A 6023-nucleotide genomic window follows, 5' to 3' on the forward strand; every position below is an offset into this window, starting at 1 on the left:
TAAAAAAAAAAAAAGAACTAAAACGTCCAGTATGAACAATCAGAGTCCCAAATTACAAGGAGAAGCTGGGAAAAAAAAACTTGTTTACATTAACTCCAGAACACTTTTCCCCTGGCCTCCAGGCAAGAGAGTCATATTTTGGAACATGGTTCATCCATTTTTAAGGATCTTTGTAGATGCCTTCTAAATACACACTTTATTATCGTTAACACAGAAAACTTTTCCACAACTTGTGTGTACCTGGCTTTTTATTTGTTTAAATTTCTGAAGTTTGATTCAAGAGGTACTGAATCTGGAAGCTTTGCTTTCCTGTCCAGTGTGCTTAGACCAGATATGGTTAACTCTTCCATGATCAGCCAAGGGGACCATCTCTGGGACAGTGGGACTCTGCCTTGCCTTGTGTAGAAGAGGTAGCTGGGCTAAGACAAGGGATTTCTCTTCAATCAGACCTAATAACGAGCCCTTCGGAGTGAAATTGAGTAGGATCTCAGAGTACAAGCAAGGCCAGAGCAGCCTGAATAGGATAGTAATCGTCATGCTGACATAGGCATTTAATTTGGGAGAACAATAGTGAAGAGCATTTAGGGAATATTGTGGAACCTAAGCCTATCCATGAAACATGCATCAGGGCTGAGTGTTAGTGTGCTACTTTTGAGGGGCGAGGGAGGGTGATTGGGGGACATGAATAATTTCTGAGAAGTCTGGAAAGCCTGTTTCTAAATCTAATGGAGTTTTCCTGTTGAGTGTTTACCTGGTGCTTTGGCTTCTATCAGATGAGATGTGCTGGGATGAAAACATGAACTGCCCTTTGAGTTGACCAACCAGGCTTCCAATCAAGAGACCCAGGTATTTAAGGAAAGGATGAATGACTTGCATCTGACATTAAAAGGCCTTTGTCACTCTGAGTTACTTGCTTGGTATGCATTGTGTACTCGGCCCCTTCCCTGTTAAGAGTAGGAATAAGGAAGTTGATATAAGAATGCAGAAAGTAACCCTTAAATGGCTTAAAATCCCAAACTGAAGGATTCAGAAAAACATGAATATCACCATACATCCTTGTTTTGAAAAAATCCTGTCGTTAATCTTTGCCTGCACAGACTTGTTGTATGTCTTTCAGGACGGGATAATTAAGTCTGATGCACTTATTTTCTACTTTGGAGCCCAGGGAATGGCATCTTGGTTGAATTATTCTTTCCTTCTTAACCAAGTAACACTTTTTTGTTTTCCCAGCTTGCTCAGTCCATGGGTCTTATGTGGCAGAAAACTTCCACATGGGCCTTGCTAATCAACCTACCGTGGTCCAGAGTTATGTTGAACAGAAGTAGCATCTTAGGAAGTGTCAAAAGGAGAAAACCTCATAGTTTTAAGAAATCAACACTTTTTTCCTAATTGAAGCACAAATGCTGAAATGCTGTCATCTTACCACCCTTATTCAGTAGTGAACTGAAAGCTAAGTGCCAACTCCCGACACTTCTAATGCATCTCTTTTCCTCCTTGGAGAGCTATCTGCCAAGTATACTCCCTGTTTCTGGAATTATTTGCAATGGCCTTACCTTCACTTTTCTTCCATTAAACAATAGTAACTGATTTGGATTACCCCCTTATTATCACCCTTCATTTAGAGGATTCCTTTAAAATAAAATATGTATTATTTTATGAAATAAAAAAATTAATGGAATCTACTATGGAGCTTGATATATTTTTTAGGAGGCATTTCTTTTTTTTCTTTTTAAAAAATTTTTAAAAATTGATTTCAGAGAAGAAGGGTGAGGGAGAGGGAGATAGAAACAGTAATGATGAGAATCATCAATTGGCTGCCTCCTGCACACCCCCTACTGGGGATCGGCTCACAACCTGGGCATGTACCCTGACTGGGAATCAAACTGTGACCTGGTTCCTGGGTCCATGCTCAACCACTGAGCCACACCAATGGGCCTGGAGCTTGATTTTAATGTTCCCAATCAACATCCTTTACAGGAAAACGGATCTTTAATTTGGGATAAGTGTCTGATATTTATATTTCAGTTTCCAATGGTAGGATGTCTAACATGAAAAGGGCAATTTTCAGGGTAATTTAACAGGTTTAAAGGAAGTGAAAAGTTAAATACCATGAACAGACAGTAGCTCCCCAAGTACCAGGGACCTTAGAGATGGGGAATGGGGAGGCTGATTTGAATTTTGGTAGGGGAGGAGAGGGCAGCAGTGTTCCCTTGGGAATTTGCTGTCTGCTTTGGAGAGGTGGAAGAGCTTTTCATATAGTATCCTGTTAGGAGCCTCTTTTTAACCATGGCCAAGCTGCAGCAGGAGAAGTCACCCTACTGGGGGCAGGAGCCAGAGCCCTTATTTTTTGCCTAAAGGAGAGCACTTTGATGTTTTTACCAAAGGACATTTATCTAATCGCTAGCCACAGGTAGGAGGTGACAGCAACGTCAACCATACCTGGCAACCTGACACTCCCCCGCCCCCACCACACAAGAAAATCTTTGCCTTGTTTTGGGAGTCCATGGTTTCAGATTCAGGACAGCTGTCAGATCTAAGTCAGCATGGTTTTAACTTCGTGATGCAAACCAAAACCCTTTTGAGAGCAACATCTCCCCGAGTGCCTTCCACCCCCAGCAACTGCAGAAAAGAAGGCGTCTGCTGCAGAGAAGAGTGGCTATAGATGTCATTGCATCTACCAGATCCATGCTGTGACCTGGCTCAGAGTTTGAGAGTTAAAAATAACCATGGCTTAAAGTTGGGGGTAAAAAGTAAACTGTTGGGTCTCCATGGAAACTAGGAGAAGGAAAAAGGCAAGCCATGAATTTCCAGCAGATGGGGCAAGGTGGGGTGGATATAGGGGCCTGGGGGCTCCCTCTGGTGAAAGGAGATCCCCCTGATTAGCATCCAGAATGTAGCCGACATTGTTCCAGGGCTCTGGAGACACTTGCTAGTATGTTTGCAGCAATAATACGCATCTTGGGGTGGAGGGGATCAGTTGAGGTGTCTTAACTTGCTGTAGCACAGATTTGCTGCTATTTGGCAAAGCAGAGAGCAGATGAGCAATGCAGTAGGTTAGATGTTGCCTTCTAAACCATGCGGGAACCTCTACTACCTACCGGCATTCACATTCCACTCTTTCTTGCTTTAAATATATTTTATTGATTTTTTACAGAGAGGAAGAGAGAGGGATAGAGAGTTAGAAACATCGATGAGAGAGAAACATTGATCAGCTGCCTCCTGCACACCCACTACTGGGGATGTGCCCGCAACCAAGGTACATGCCCTGGACCGTAATCGAACCTGGGACCCTTCAGTCCCCAGGCCAACACTCTATCCACTGAGCCAAACCGGTCAGGGCTCCACTCTTCCATTTGCATAGTCAGAGACTTTGAGGAGTAGCAATTTCTAACTAGAGGGGAAGTATACAGGTTCTTGGACTGACATGGGCATTTACTCCCTTTCAGTAGGACCAGGTTTTTTCCCCTCTGGTGTAGGAGATTATGCAAAGTGGCATTAATTCCCTAGGATACCCTTAAAAATTTGGTCTCTTAACATTGCTGGTATTGTTACTACCAGAGGTGACTAACTCTTGGGGGAAACATTTCATTTCTTCATTTCCCCTTTCTTTAAAAACAGTTTGTAAAGAATACATGAATACATCCTAGTTGTGAGTTTTTTAAAACCCCTCTCTTTTCCTTTTTACGTTAAGAGTTTATGTACTTTCTTGTTCACCAGCACAACACTGGAAAGACCTGAGTGCTAATGCTTGTTCTGCTCCATAATAATAATACAGCCTTGAGCAAGTTTCTCAACCCTTGGTGTGTAAAGTGTGCTTGTTAACACTTCCTGACCGGGTTTGATGAAGATTAAATGGCATAAGGTATATTAACCACCTGGCACCTCCCTTCCCTTCCCATGGGACCTTTGATATTTTCGTTTAACCAGCCAGGTATAAGAAAGCACTTGGTTTTCCTGTACCACACAATTCACATCATGGTAAAGTCTCACAGAGGGGACACTAAAATCTGAAAGACACAGAGCAAATGTTAAAACAGGCAGATGTGCATTTTTCAAGGATGTTATTTACATTGGAATTCTCATCACTGCATCATTGCCACAGCCCCAGGGTTGAATTAAGGGCAGAAAATTTCAGAGACAGATACATACTAAATGACCTAGTTATCCTAGACATATTGTAATATTCTCTTATACAATGCCTTGCCCAAGAAGCTTGCAGTCAGGTCACAAAACTGTATACACACTGTGATTGTCACTATGTAAAGAAAATGAAAAAAATCATGCATAGTAAAAAGACCAGAACGAAGCTAATTGTTTTTTTGTTAAGTAGTAAAATTATGGGTGATGGCATTTGCACAGCCTCTCTCTCTGGTAATGTGACACTTGCTTGTTAATGGAAAATAAACTTTATGAGAATTATAAATACTCTAAAACAGAGGTTTAAAATATTTTGCATTAATAAAACTTAGTCTTTATGATAGCTCTATAAGGTGCTATATGACATCTTATAAAACAGCCTGAGCCCATTTCTGTAGTAGATGACACGTGTTTGGGGACTTCTGTCTCCTAGTTCTTTTATCTTTTCCACATTTACAGTTTCCTCCCAAATACCTGGTGTCCTCTGTCCCTCTCAGATGTGCCAAAGGACAATAGTTTAAGGACTTACTTCTCTGGAGGAATGCTATATTGCATTTCAGCTACCAATGGATGGCATATATTCTGGAATTACAGACATTAGCAAGCAGGGGCTTGAGACACCTGAGACCAACAGGACCTGATGGTAAACTTCTGTAGCCTCAGGAGCCCTGATCACAGCTGTTCCCCAATTCTGACAGATCCATCAAAGCTGCTGTCAATTTGTTAACCAGAGGCAATGATACAAATGGAAGATGCAGCTATTCTTTCTGAGGGACCCATAAAGGTCTGATGAATCTAAGGAGCCTAAGCAATTAAGGAGAGTATTTTTGGAAAGGCAGACATCCGAAGCCAAGCAGTAATTTCCACCCTCTACTTACTGTGTCTAATCAGATCAGCTCTCATTCTGGGTAGAAGCTGCATCACACTAAAACGCTGCTTATTTAGATATAGTCAGGAGCACCCACACCTCCCGAGGCGTAGACCAGTCATACTCTTGTAGCAGATGACCTCTAAGATGTTTCTATAAAGATCGTTAACACCTATAAAGATAACCTATTTCTAGTCAAGTAATGTGCTGTCCAGGAAGATGGCCACTAGCCTCATGTAGCTATTGAAATTTAAATGGCTTAAAGTGAATTTAAATTGCTGTGGCCAGGTGGCTCAGTTGGTTAAAGCATCGTTTCAGTATGCTAATTTTGCAGGTTAGATCAGGGCACATACAAGAATCAACCAATGAGTGCATAGAGAAGTAGAACAACAAATCTCTCTCCCTAAAATCAATAAGTAAGCTTTTAAAATTTAATTAAAATTAAAAAAAATACAGTCACAGCCCACATTTCCAGTGCTCAAAAGCTGCATGAGGCTAGGGGATTTTGTACTGGACAGTGCAAATACATAGCATTTCTATCACAGAAAGAACCCTTCTATCACAGAAAGTTCTATTGGACTGTGCTGGTTTAGAAAAGAATACCTTCAAGTTGCTTTTTTCCTTTCTTCCTTTTTGGTAGAGGCATATAGAAGCCTACACTTCCACTGTGAAGGCATGAAGCACCTCCCTACCCACAGGCCTATGTGTAGTCACTAAGTGATCATGCTGAATTTAGCACTTTGTCCTACTTTCCTTAATCTCTAGATCTTAATACATGCCTCACACTGAACACAGTCTATGTTAGTCCTCCCCGCCCCCTCTCTTCACTGATGAGGATATGATTCTTCATGGTAGGGTTAGGCTTAGTTCCTATAATCCATGAACATGCCCGGCACCTCCTCACTAACTAGAGCTATTCTGGAAACCTGCCTCCTGGATAACAAACAAGCTTGAATCTGGAGAGGGATGCATCTATTTGTGCTGCTGAGTCACTGAATTGACTGAAGGAAAGACTGGG

Source organism: Plecotus auritus (genome assembly GCF_963455305.1).
Source record: "Plecotus auritus genome assembly, chromosome: 7".
Classification (NCBI taxonomy): domain Eukaryota; kingdom Metazoa; phylum Chordata; class Mammalia; order Chiroptera; family Vespertilionidae; genus Plecotus; species Plecotus auritus.